The following is a 14,925-nucleotide window of genomic DNA, read 5'->3' as shown; positions in this document are numbered from 1 at the left end:
GCCTTCAATGAACATTGTTGCAGGCCAAAGGCTGCATCAACCATTAGTCAAGGTGTCTTTATGCGTAGATGGCGTCATTAACTATAAACTCCTTTTGGAAGCTTTCTGCAGCCAGACGTCTGCTTGCAGCACTGAGCAGACTATTCAAGAAGGAGTCTTTATAGATACTTTTCATGGACCGAAGAATGCTTTGGTCCATTAATTGAATTCATGTTACATCGCGAGGGGGGTAGTAAACAGTGAAAACATTGCCCTTCAGCAGGAGGATTGTCTAGAAACAACTCGAACTCCAGCTACGTGACAAAAGGCACTTGCCTCTGGTGTGAAGCTTGTGTGGTGGCACCCCCCTTTAAGGGGTGGGTTTTTGGGGGTCACGCGACCCATCCAGCCAGGTGTGTGAATCGCAGTTTCTATCAGCTGGAGTCCAGGAGTAGTAGAGTTGGGAAGCATTCTTATCTCTGTCTTGTCTTGAGTTATTTTCCCCAAATAAACCCCTGTTCATTTCCCTTCCTTGCCGGTTATCGGTTCCTCAAAGATATTTACAGATTGTGAAAGCAATCAGAAAACATGTCCTGGTTACCCAGGCTCTCTTATTGGCATGATAGTGGACAGGTAATGTCTAAATACCCTTGAAGATCATTCGTTCTTCCTTGGCCATCTGACTGGCGCAACCAAGTAAGAATTCTGACAACACCAGGTTTAAGTCCAACTGATTTATTTGATAGTAAACCCACAAGCTTTCGGAGTTTGCCCCTTCGTCAGGTGAATGGGGAGTTCTGGCCTCAGACAGAGCATATAACAGCAACCAAGGACAGTCCTTAACACTCACTGGTACATCTCCTACTCCATTTGTAATGTTTCCTCGGGGCGTACTGCCAGAACAGACTCATTTTGTACACGTTGTCAATATGTTTAAGTGAAATTAGCATAACAAACTCCTCAGTAAAGTTTCCAGCAGTGTCATGGTCATCACAACAAACTTTACACCACTGTACTCCTTGAATTTCTGCAGCCAACCTGTGGTGTATTCAATGCACCTTCAAGTCTCAGTTCTTGATAGTAGATCTTGACTTGCTCCATGATTGATGGACCAGTCAGCAGAAACCTTTCACCCCTGCGCTGATGAATCATAGTCATAGAGGTTTACAGCAGGGAAACAGGCCCTTCGGCCCAACATATCCATGCTGCCCTTTTTTTTAAACCCTAAGCTAATCACAATTGCCTGCATTTGGCCCATATTCCCATCTTACCCATGTAACTATCTAAATGCTTTTTAAAAGGCAACATTGTACCTGTCTCTACTACTACATCTGGCAGCTTGTTCCAGACACTTACCACCCTCTGTGTGGAAAAAATTGCCCCTCTGGACACTTCTTTCATCTTAAACCAATTCCCACTAGTTTTAGACTCCCCTATCTTTGGGAAAAGATGTTGACTATCTAGCTGATCTATGCCCCTCGTTATTTTATAGACCTCTATAAGGTCACCCCTCAGCCTTCTACGCTGCAGAGCAAAAAATCCCAGTCAAACCAGCCTCTCCTTATCACTCAAATCGTCAAGTCCCAGTAAATCTTTTCTGCACTCTTTAATAATATCCTTTCTATAATAGGATTTTTGGAATTCTGTGAAGTGTGCTCATTGTGCATACAAACATATGAATTAGGAGCTGGAATAGGCCATTTGGCCCCTTGGGCCTGCTGCCCCATTCGGTAAGATCATGGCTGACCTGCTTGTAATTTCAACCCCATTGTAAAGGTGTGGTCCCTAATTTCACAATTGCAGTCTGAATTTAGAAGAAAGATTTGCATTTGCATAGCATCCTGTCACATCTTGCTAATTTTACAAAGTGTCACATAAGAATTGCGTTGCATCATACTTATTCTTATGAAGGTAACTGTGATAACCATCTGCAGCCACGCAAGATACCACAGACAGCCGAAGTGTCTTGAAGAATGTTGGCCAGGAATATTTATTACGAGATTTTTAATCTTCACCATCTGAAACAGAATCTGGAGTCTCAGTTTAACATCATCTTAGAATCTTAGAAGCTTAGAATCCCTACAGTGCAGAATGAGGCCATTTGGCTCATCAAGTCTGCACTGACCACAATCCCACCCCAGGCCCTATTCTCATAGCCCCACGTATTTACCCTGCTAATTCCCCCAGACAGTCGGGGTAATTTAGCATAGCCAATCAACCTAACCTACACGTCTTTCCACTTGAGGGACAACAGATAGGAATTCTTGAATTGAATCAAATAGCAAGATGGAATGTATGGAAGATATTTTCTTTATCCTTGATTAAAACTTTGAATTTGATTACTCTTACTTTAGATCTGATCTTAATTTTCCATTTTCATCAGGGAGTTTGAGCTAGTGAAAGTGAAACAATTAAGAATTACCTTATCCTACAAGGGCTATGAATCATCAGCTAATTCCTCAGTTTTGCGCAGAAGTTAAGAAAAATGGGAAGACTGAAAGAGGAATAGAACAACTGGTTCCTCAAGCCTGGTCTATCATTCAATGAGACCATACCTGATTGATAACCCAAATCCATGTTCCCGTCTATACTCATTAACGCTGAAAGAAAATCTATCACTGTCAGATTACAGTGAACAATTGATTCCTCATCAATTGCTGTTAGCGAGAGAGAATTCAGGCTCCTACCATCCTTTGTATGCAGTCAAAAGATGTGTAGGTGAGATGGATTGGCCATGGTTAATGTGTGGGATTACAGGGACTGCTTTTGGAGATCTTCGGGTGGCACAGTAGTTAGCACTGCTGCCTCACGGCGCCAGGGACGCAGGTTCAATTCTGGTCTTGGTTGACTGTCTGTGTGAAGTCAGCACATTTTCCCTGAGTCTGTGTGGATTTCCTTCAGGTGCTCAGGCTTCCTCCTAAAGTCCAAAGATGTGTGGGTTAGATTAATTTAGCATGGTCAATTAATGCTAGTGTCAAAATATTAACAGGGTAAATATGTGGGGTTATGGGAATGGGACCTGGGTGGGATTACGGTCAGTACAGACTTGATGGGCCAAATGGCCTCCTTCTGCACTATTGTAATTCTATGAGAATCAATGCAGACTCGATGGGCTGAATGGCTACTTTCTGCACTATAGGGATTCTATTTTCCATCCTGATAGGGCTGGTACTAATTATTAGACTGTACCACCTAGCCCTTGCCAACCAATCAGCAGTAATCATTTCTGTCCGCCCTACCCTTTGCATCTTATAATGCAAAGAGGCGACTTGATTTACAATTTAAAGGAATAACATCCTAGTCGGTGTATCCTGTTCTCATTATTTAAGCTATGGGATTTGGGTAACATTCTGGTAAATTTTAAGCATATTCCCTCCCAGGCTCAAAGTATGGTACCCTGGACAATACTCCATGTGTGATTTAACCACGGTTTTGTATAGCTGAAACATTGCTTCTACTCTTTCCCATCTCCGGATGTAAGAAACGGCATATAAACCTTTATGATTATTTTCTGTACCAATCAAGAATATTCTAATTATCTCCGAACATGGAATCTAAGCTGTCTTTGGACCTCCACTATTCCTAGATTTACAACATTTAGGAAGTACTTCTTAGGTCCAATATTGGTGGCCTCACGTTTGCCTGTATTGAAATCCATTGACTTAACCACGCTGTAAATGTGTGTTTCCATCTACACTGCTTAAAATGCCACTTATTGCCCTGTCACTTGGGAAACTTATTCCAAAACTTGGGAAAAGTGGCTTTCTGTCTCATTATCAGAGTTGTTAATAAACAAAGTGAATAATTGAGGCCCTGACACAGATTCTTACAGGGCACCACTTATTAACAAAAAGACTTGCCTGTTATTCCCACGCTCCCTGTCACTCAGCTAATTTCCTACCCAAGTCAAGAGTGTGCCTTCAATTCCATTAACTTCAAGTTTAGCTGACAGTCTTTTTCAGAGATTTTAACCATATAAGTAACATCCATAACACACCCCCAACCAATACTTTAGCCAGCTCTTCAGAGCATTCAACATGTTCATCAGGCAATACCTACCCTGTACAAGCTGGTGCTTTGTAATCCACTGAAACTCTGCAAGATATTCAGTCTCCCAATCTTTAGCTGTCACCTAGAGCTATTCCTCAATAGCAGATGTCAGCCCAACATGTCCATAGTAACTGGTCAGAAATTCCCTTATCTTACTGAAATAGCAGAATGGAATGTGCAAGTTACCAATCTAAAGCACTGGAAGGGGCATCTTCAATGTTCTCATCTATTCCTTTAAACCCTGAGATGCAAACTGTCTAATCCTGGGGATTTTGCCATTCCAGTGTCAAGATAATAAATGGCTCTTACTGTTTTGTTACCCTTTGTTGTTCTTTATAGCTTTTTCAGTTGCAGTGATCTGTGCTGGTTTTTCTTCCTTCTAGATTTTGTTCATTTTAGTTTATCACTGTACGTGGAATCTAAGTTGTCTTTGGACCTCCACTGTTTATAGATTAATAACATTTAGTGAGTACTTTTTAGATCCAATGTTTGTGGCCTCACAATTGTCTGTATTGAAATCCCATTCAATGAAAGTCCATTCGTTTATCATCTCTGTAAATGTGTGTTTGCATTTACACTGTTTAAAATTCCACTTGTCATGTCATTGGCAAACTTGGAAAAGTGGCTTTCCGTCGCATTATCACAGTTATTCATAAACAAAATGAATAGTTGAGGCTTTTAGTTTATATTCTCTCTTGGCTCTACAGTTATCTAATTTTTTTGTTGGCATTTGGAGTTCTTTCCCCCTCGAGATATGAATTGATTGTGTAACACATTGATCTGGAATTTGAATGTTTGTGTATGTGTGTGTTTAGGGGGGTTGGGGAGACAGATGGGGGTAAGCGAGTTGACTCAATCCACCAGCATTCGCCATTGTTATTTCTCCGAGCCTGACATCAGTTTTTAAGATCCAGCACATTCGCAGAAATCCTGAAGTTGTGCTCTGCCACTCAGTGCTCCAGCTCAGGCCGTACTGTGGAATACCACACTCCCACAGCCCTGGCAATGAGCAAAGTCAATCTACCTGATGTGAAATTTCCCTTTTCTGCTTGAATATCAGTGCTAAAATTACCAGAATCTCTGATTAATGAGCTCATGGAGTTCTACGATGGAGAAGGAGGCCATTCAGCCCATCAGGATTGCATCGATCACAATCACACCCAGGCCCTATCCTCTTAATTCCGCGTATTTACCCTGCAAATCCCCCTGACAAATTGAGACAGCTTACCATGGACTAACCCACACAACTTAAGAACATAAGAAATAGGAGCAGGAGTAGGCCATCTGGCCCTTCGAGCCTGCCCCGCCATTCAATAAGATCATGGCTGATCTGTCGTGGCTCAGTTCCACTTTCCGGCCCTCTCCCCATAACCCTTAATCCCCTCTCTTATCAAAAACCCATCAACCCGCTTCTTGAAAATATTTAGCGAGGCAGCCTCCACCACTTCAACGGGTAGAGAATTCCAGAGATTCACCACCCTTTGAGTGAAGAAGTTCCTCCTCAACTCCGTTCTAAAACGCCCCCCCTTTATCTTGAGGCTGTGCCCCCTAGTCCTATGTCTTTTTTGAGCGGGAAGAGTCTCTCCACCTCTATCCTATCCACCCCATTCAACATCTTATACATCTCAATGAGATCTCCCCTCATTCTTCTAAACTCCAACGAGTACAAGCCTAGTTTATTCAGCCTCTCCTCATAGCTCAACCCCCTCAACTCCGGTATCAGCCTAGTAAACCTCCTCTGCACTCCCTCCAAGGCCAAAATATCTTTGCGAAGGTGCGGCGCCCAAAACTGCACACAGTACTCCAGCTGCAGCCTCACCAATGCCCTATACAGCTGCAGCAAGACCTCCCTACTTTTATATTCAATCCCCTTCGCTACGAAGGCCAGCATCCCATTTGCCTTCCTGACCACCTGCTGCACCTGCAAGCTGGGTTTTTGCGACTCATGTACAAGGACCCCGACTTAACCTGGACTGTGGGAGGAAATTGGAGGAAACCCATGCAGACATGGAGAGAACGTGCAAACTGGACAGTGACCTGAGGTTGGAATTGAACCTGGGACCCTGGCGCTGTGAGGCAGCAGAGCTAACCACTGTGCCATCATGCCGCTCTAACTGGGTCTAATTGGGATTTCTTTTTAGAGATCTGAGAAATAACTGCTGTTTTAATTGTATATTTGTGGAATGTTGCTAAGCTTTTCCATTATGATTAAATTCTAGATTTTGTTTTCTATTTAAGTTTTCCTGTGATATTTCTACCTTAGTCCTATGTCCCAAAGTCCATCTTGTCTCAGTTAAACTTTCAAGAATTAATTGACTGCTAATTTTTCATTTTCTGGTTTGCTGTCTGGTTGAATTCTTCAACGTGATTGGCTGCTTGGACAGTTGGATGACATCACTGCAGCTCGACGCTGGAAATTGGCAATAAATTCTCGACAGTCTCTTACATTTTGAAGAAGTTCAATGTCTCAGTATGGAGATCTTTAGACTCTCAATGCAGCTTTCTTCAAGGTCAGTTGCCAGTGTCCTTTCTGTGCGTTGACCACGAAATCCAGGCCATTAAATAAATTTTTTGAATGCCTCCCACTGATTCTCTGTCATATCACACATTAGCAGACTTGCCCAGTTTGTTGTGGGTTGCATTGGGATCAGCTTTACTCAGATCTAAAATATTAGTAACTGTGAAACACTTCTCTTTACAATGTTGAAAACAATTATATTAAGATCACTAAGAGTCATGTGATGTAATTGTGAATGTTGCTGCGTTTTCACAAGCTCTGACACTACTCACCTTTTTAATCCATCTTTTATCCTGATACACAACACGTGTATAATCTGTGCAATGGCCTTGGAAAATCCTGGCTGAAGTTTGGCAATAGGGAATTGAGTTAAGTCAAGAAAATCCTTGCTTGAGGCGTTTGGGGACGGCTGGGGTAGGGTTGAGCTCATGGTAGCAGTTTCAATGGTGAGCTGGCCTGTGCTTCAGTGGTGCTGTTGGCATCGAGATGGGTGAAGCCGTGGACAATGATCTTGACTCCCGAAAACAGATTTTTAGTGTCCGTTTTGAGGAACTGCGAGATATCCTAATAAGAATGGATGAAGTGGCAGAGAGAATCCTGGTAGTGAAGACTCGCCTTCAAGTTCCTGAAAATCCTGGAGAGCAGGGCTGGAGAAGGAGTATCCATGTGTCCAGTCTCCCACTGGGTGCTGGGGATGAATCCCTGGCTGAATGCTTTGACAATCTTGGCACAGTGGTTGGCACCGCTGCCTCACTGCACCAGGAACCCGGGTTCAATTCCAGCCTTGGGTGACTGTGTGGAGTTTGCGCACACTCTTCCTGTGACTGTGTGGGATCCTCTTTTTAAAGAATCGATGCAGACCCGATGGTCTGGGCTTCTTTCTGCACTCTAGACATTCTGCCTCGATTTGAGGGATGGGCATCTTAAGTTCGAGGGAGAACATTTTTTCTGGTCTTTGAGGTTTGGGGTTGGTCCAAAACTCAGGTCACTCTCTTGTCCTCAGTATTCATCGAGAAGGATTGGAGGTGACCGGATGTGTTGGGTCCTTGCCACCCATCAGGGTCTAGGCTTTCTTATGCTGGAGTTTTCTAAATGGGGAAAGGCTTTGGAAATCTGGAGCACAAAGGGACTGGGGGCCCTGGTTCAGGAGTCTCTTAAGGTTAACGTTCAGGTTCAGTTGGCAACTAGGAAGGCAAATGCAATGTTACCATTCATTTCTAGAGGGCTAGAATACAAGAGCAGGATGTACTGTGGAGGCTGTATAAGACTCTGGTCAGACTCCATTTTAAATACTGTGAGCAGTTTTGGGCCCCATACCTAAGGAAGGATGTGTTGACCTTGGAGAGAGTCCAGAGGAGGTTCACAGGAATGATCCCAGGAATGAAGGGTTTGTCATATGAGGAGCAATTGAAGAGTCTGGGTCTGTACTTGATGGAGTTTAGAAGGGTGAGGGGAGAATATAACTGAAACTCACAGAATACTGAGAGAATGGTTTTACAAGGAGAGACTACAATGATTGATAACTGGAATGATTTGTATGAATATTCACTGGTCTTTTCTGTATGGTTATATGGAATATCATCGCTCTTTACTGTACAACATTTTGGGGATTTGTTGCATTTTGTGGCGAATGGAAAACTTCTAATAAAAATGGTCTTCAATATCGTCGCTCTTTAGTAGATAATCGCACGCCAACAGATTGTTAACTAAACTATCCATTATTCAATCTAATATGTCGTGCACCCTTGTAGTTTTCTGCAAGAACATGTCCGAGAACAATTTCAAACACACTCAAGATTTGCTCCCTTTCTAATACGAGCTAATTTGAATGTAAGAAACTGCTCTGCCATTCAATAAGATCGTGGCTGATCTGATCTTGGCCTCAGCTGCCTCTCTGTTCCCCATAACCCTTACCTTTCTTATAGTTCAGGAATCAGTTTATCTCAACCCTGAATATTGAAATGGATTACTGAGGATTTACGGCACAGAAATACTCCATTCAGCCCAACAATTGTATCCCACTTGAGCCTCTCCCATTTTTTCTCATCTAAATCTAACAATGCAATGCTCTGGGTGGCACAGTGGTTAGCATTGATGCCTCACAGCGCCAGGGACCCGAGTTTGATTCCCACATGGGTTCGCTGTCTGTGCGGAGTCTGCACATTCTCCCTATGTCTGACTGGGTTTCTTCTGGGTGCTCTGGTTTCCTCCACAGTCTGAAAGGCATGCTGGTTAGATGCATTGTTCATGCTAAATTCTCCCTCACTGTACCCGAACAGGCGCTGGAGTGTGGCGACTAGGAGACTTCCACAGTGACTTCATTGCAGTGTTAATGTAAGCCTACTTGTGACACCTAATATATATAAAAACACTCTACTCCTTTCTCCCTGTTACGTTTTCTCACAGATGCATCTACACTATTTGTTTCAACCTCAACCAATGGCAGTGATGTCCACATTCTCAGCACTCTTTGGGTAAAGAAGTTTTTCCAAACTTCCTATTGAGTTGGTGATTAATCTTAGATTGATGACATTTAGTTACGCTCTTTTCTACAAGAGGAAACACCTTCTCTGCATCCATTCTATCTTAAAACTCTATTATGTGACTCCTTTTTTTCAAGAGACACCCAGCATTCCTCCCAACTCATCCCCATGCAAGTTCTGCCCTAAGTGTGGTCTAACAAAGAGTTCTTAATATAACTTCTCAATTCTGTCCCTCTAGAAATGAGGTCTTGAGCTTGATTAACTTTTTTTTAATAGTCTTGCTAACCTGTGACTCAAATTTCAGTGATTCATGAATTTGTTCTTCAATATCTTTGTTCCTCTATCCCGCCTAGACTTATACTCGCCAAGTAATAAATAATTTCTCTATTCTTCCGATGAAAATGTAATACCTCATCTTTACCTGCGTTGGATTTCATTTGCTGATTATTTTCCCCTTCTGCAGGTTTGTTAATGTCCTCCTGTAAATTGACAATCCTCTTCAATCTCTTGTTTTATTTGAGAGGAAAAACAAGTAACAGGAAAAGATAAATATAATCAGTGAACTAACCTTCACTGCTCTCTGTGGAAGAGAATTCCAAAGATTCAGAAACTCAAAAAAAACAATTCCTTCTCATCTCCATCATAAATGAATGACCTCTTATTCAAAAATGATGGTTCTAGATTCTGCCGTGATGTGGAGATGCCGGTGTTGGACTGGGGTGAGCACAGTAAGAAGTCTCTCAAAATACCAGGTTAAAGTCCAACAGGTTTATTTGGCAACACTAGCTTTCGGAGCGCTGCTCCTTCATCACTCTTTAACTTGTGCTTGACTCTCTCTCCACTCACATTGTACCTTTTAAGACTTGATTATCTCACATTCCAACCATTGTCTTGTAAATTGAGTTTGTGTCTATATGTGCCCCTCTTTCTGAACACAAGTCCTCACTCACCTAATGAAGGAGCTGCACTCCAAAAGCTTGTGCTGCCAAAAAAACCTGTTGGACTTTAGCCTGGTGTTGAGACTTCTTACTTATCAAATTCTGCTACAAGGGGAAAAGCCCTGTCAGCATCTACCCTGCCAAGTCCCCCTCAGAACCTTGCACCGTTCAATGAGATCACCTCTCATTCTTCTCAACTCCAATGAGTAATGGAGTGGTTAGCACTGCTCGCTCACAGCACCAGGGACCTGAGTTCAATTCCAGCCTTGGGTGATTGTGCGGAGTTTGCACATTCTCCCAGTGCCTGTATGGGTTTCCTCCGGGTGCTCCGGTTTCCTCCCATGGTCCAGAGATGTGAAGGTTAGGTGAATTGGCCATGCTGAATGGGATAGGGTAAGAGCTCTTAGAGTCAGTGCAGATTCGATTGACCAAATGGCCTCCTTCTACACTGTCGGGAATCTATGGAAAAGTGCCAGTTGCAACAAAGCTTGCCTCCTACAACCACACTGAACCCTTGGGAATGGCTGAGTCAGCCATGGGTCAGAGCTCATGTTGATGCAGTGGGGCCATTCTTGGGCACAATGTTTTAGCTGTTATTGATGCCCATTTCAAGTGGATGGAAGTGTTTGAAACAAAATCTATGGTGTCGAATGCTACAATTGTGAAATTATGTCAGTGTTTTTGACCCAAGATACCTGAATTCATAGTGTTGGATAATGGAGCAGCCTTCACGAGTGCTGAATTTCAAAACGTCACCTCTTTAAATGGTATTGAGCAAATCAGGAGTGCGCTTTAACACCCAACATCCAACGGACTGGCTGAACCAGTAGTCCAGACATTCAAGGTGAAATGTTAAGAAGCAGTCAGGGGTGACCTTGGAAAGCAGAATCTCACAATTCCTTCTAGAAGGTTCCCCTAGGCACGATGGCACAGTGGTTAGCACTGCTGCCTCACAGCGCCAGGGACTCGGATTCGATTCCTGGCTTGGGTCACTGTCTGTGTGGAGTCTGCACATTCTCCCTGGGTCTGCGTGGGTTTCCGTCGGGTGCTCCAGTTTCCTCCCACTTCTGAAAGATGTGCTAGTTCGGCGCATTGACCTGAACAGGCGCTGGACTGTGGCAACTCGGGGAATTTTACAGTAACTTCACTGCAGTGTTAATGTAAGCCTTACTTGTGATTAATAAATAAACTTTACATTATAGAACCACTCCACACTCAACGACGGGAGCGCCACCAGCTCAGGACCAGACTAAGCCTGGTGTTTCCAACCTTGCCGGGGATGGTAGAGTCAGAAGATAGGTCAGTGCAGTCAGAAGAAAAATCATTGATTCGGGCAAACAGCCAGGTTGTTTTCAGTGGAGGAAGCTGTGTACGTGAGAAAGTTAGTTGAGTTGGATCCCAGAAATTGTTGTATCAAAAACACCACCCAGAATTGCCCCTGGCACTGTTTAGGCACTGCCATGGGTCTTTGCTGTTGGCAGTTTCAGTGCTGCCTTTCCTGCCCGCTGTTGGAGCAAGAGAGGTAGGCAGGTAGTGCAGGAATCTCCTGTGGCCATTCTCCTGCAAAACAGATATACCGCTTTGGACACTTGAGGGGAATGAACTCTCTGGGGAAAGCAGCTGCAGCCAAACTCATTGCAACATGATTGGTTCTGCTGCAAAGGGGAGGGGTAAAAAGTGTGTCAGTGCAATAGTTATAGGGGATTCAATGGTAAGGCGAATAGACAGGCGTTTCTGTAGCTGCAGACGAGACTCCAGAATGGTATGTTACCTCCCTGGTGCTAGAGTCAAGGATGTCTCGGAACGGGTACAGGACATTCTGGAGAGGGAGGGTGAGCAACCGGTGGTCGTGGTACACATTGGTACAAATGACATAGGTACAAAAAAAGGGATGAGGTCCTAAAAGCAGAACACAGGGAGCTAGAAGAAAGTTAAGAAATCGGACCTCAAATGTGCTTGTAGAGTAGAAATGAGAGATACATCAGATAAATATATGGCTGAAGAAACGATGTTGGGGGATTCCTGGGGCATTGGGATCGGCTCTGGGGGAGTTGGGACCTGCACAAATTGGACGGATTACACCTGGACAGGACTGGGACTGATGTCCAAGGGAGACTGTTTACTTGAGCAGTTGGGCAGGGTTTAAACTAATATGCCAGGGGATGGGAACCTATGTAAGGAGTCGGAGAAGGAGAGAGCAAGGACAAAAACAAGAGGTAGAAAAGTGATAGGCAAAGAAACCAAGGACAAAGTTCAAACAGAGAAAAATATCAGGAGCGAGGCAAACCATGTTAAAAAGACAAGTTTAAAGGCTCTGAGACTTAATGTGTGGAGCATTTGCAATAAAGAGGATGAACTAATCATGCAAATAGATGTAAATAGATTCAATATATTTGGGATTACGGAGGAAAGGTGAAAAGGGGTGAGAATTGAATATCCCAGGGTATTCAATATTTAGGAAGGACAGGCATAAAGGAAAAGGTGGTGGGGTGGCACTGCTGGTTAAAGAGAAAATTAACCCAATAGTGAGAAATGATATTGGCTCTGACACTGTGGAGTCTGTATGGGTAGAGTTGAGAAATACCAAGGGGGAAAAAACATTAGTGGGTGTCATATACAGACCCCCAAACTGCAGTGGTAATGTTGGAAATGGCATTAGACACAAAATTAGAGCTGTATGTCATAAGGGAATATCAGTGAGTGAATATCATGGGTGATTTTAATCCGCACGTAGATTGGGCAAATCAAATTAACCACAGTGCTGTACAGGAGGAATTTCTGGAGTGTATATGGGATGGGTTTCTTGACCAAAATGTGGAGGAACCAACTCGAGAGCAGGCCATCTTAGACTGGGTATTGTGTAATGAGAGATTGCCAATGAAGCTGTACGAGACCCCTTGGAAATGAGTGACCATAACATGATAGAATCAAGATGGAGAGTGAAGTCATTGATTCAGAGACTAGAGTGCTGAATCTTAATAAAGGAAACTATGAGGATATGAGGCGTGAGTTGGCCTTGATAGTTTGGGGAGAGTTATTTAAAAGGATGACAGTGGATAGTCAATGGCAAACATTCAAGGAACACATGGGGGAACTGCACCAACTGTTTGTTCCTGTCTGACACAAAAGCAAAATGGGTAAGAGAGCCAATCCATTGTTCATAAAGGAAATTAGAGAGAGTATCCGATCTAAGAAAGGAATGTATAGATTGGCCAAGAAAAATAATAGATCTGAGGATTGGGAGCAGTTTAGAATTCAGAAAAAAGGGGCCAAGGAATTGATTAAGAAGGGGGAAAATACAGTACAAAAGTAAGCTTGCAGGAAATATAAAGACGGATGCTAAGAATTTCTATAGATACGTGAAGAGAAGGAGGTTGATGAAGACAAATGTAGGTCCCCTTCAGAGAGAAACCAGGGAATATACAACAGGGGACAAAAAAAAAGCTGAGCAATTGCGTACATACTTTGGTTCTGTCTTCACAAAAGAGGTCACAAATTGAATGCAAGATTTAGTGAGAAGGAAGAACTGAGGGAGATCAATATTGGTATAGAAATGGTGCTGGAAAAACATATTGGGATTGAAGGCGGATAAATCCCCAGGGCCTGATAATCTACATCCCAGAGTACTTAAGGAAGTGGCTCTAGAAATAGTAGATGCATTGGTGGTCACCTCCCAGGATTCTATAGACTGGGGAATAGTCCCTGCAGACTGGAGGGTAGTTTATGTCACTCTAATATCCAAAAAGGGAAGTAGAGGGAATTATAGACCAGTAAGATTAACTTCAATAGTGAGGAAATTTCTTGAATCCATTATCAAGGACTTTATAGAGGAGCATTTAGAAAGCAGTGGCAGGATCAGACAGTGCCAGCATAGATTTATGAAGAAAAAATCATGCTTGACGTATCTATTCAAATTCTTTGAAGATGTAACTAGTAGAGTTGACAAGGGGGAACCAGTAGAAGTGGTATTTTTGGATTTTCAGAAAGGGTTTGACAAAATCCTGCACAAGAGATTATCGTGCAAGATTAAAGCACACGGGATTGGGGGAAGTGTATTGAGACGGATAGAAAACTGGTTGGCAAAGAGGAAACAAAGAATAGGAATTAATGGGTGCTTTTCAAATTGGCAGGCAGTAATTAGTGGGGGCTGTCACAGGGATTGGTGTTGGGACCCCAGCTATTCGCAATATATATTAATGATTTGGATGAGGGAACAAAATGTAACATCTTAAAGTTTGCAGATGATACAAAATTGGGTAGGAAGGTGAACTGTGATGAGGTTACAGAAATCCTTCAGAATGATCTGAACAGATTGAGTAAGTGGGCAAATCAATGGCAGATGCAACATAATTTGGATAGATGTGAGGTTATTCATTTTGGAAGCAAAAACAAGAAGGCAGGTTACTACCTGAATGGCTGTAAATTGGGAGAGGGGAGTGTGTAGCGGGACCTGGGTGTCCTTGTGCACCAGTCACTGAAGGTAAGCATGCAGATACAGCAGGCGGTGAAGAAGGCAAATGATATGTTGGCCTTCATTGTGAGGGGTTTTGAGTGCAGGAGCAGGGATGTGTTGTTGCAATTATACAGGGGCCTTGGTGAGGCCACATCTGGAGTACTGTGTGCAGTTTTGATCTCCTTTTCTGAGGAAGGATGTTCTTGCTCTCGAGGGAGTGCAGCGAAGGTTTACCAGGCTGATTCTGGGGATGGCGGGACTGATGTATGAGGAGAGATCAATTAGGTTAGGATTGTTTTCGCTGGAGTTCAGACAAATGAGGGGAGGTCTCATAGAGACTTAAAATTCTAACAGGACCAAAGTTGATGCAGGGAAGTTGTTCTATTTTTGTTAATTTCTGGGAGAATTCCCCCCTATGTGTGCAGTGTGGGTCCTGAGACTGACTAATAGGCATTACAGCTACATTGGAACAGTGTTTTCATGTCTAAGATGGCGAGGCAATTT

Source organism: Carcharhinus amblyrhynchos, chromosome 21 (genome assembly GCF_965287045.1).
Source record: "Carcharhinus amblyrhynchos chromosome 21, sCarAmb.v2.hapA, whole genome shotgun sequence".
In the NCBI taxonomy this organism is placed as follows: domain Eukaryota; kingdom Metazoa; phylum Chordata; class Chondrichthyes; order Carcharhiniformes; family Carcharhinidae; genus Carcharhinus; species Carcharhinus amblyrhynchos.
Note: the sequence above shows the minus strand (reverse complement) of the source record.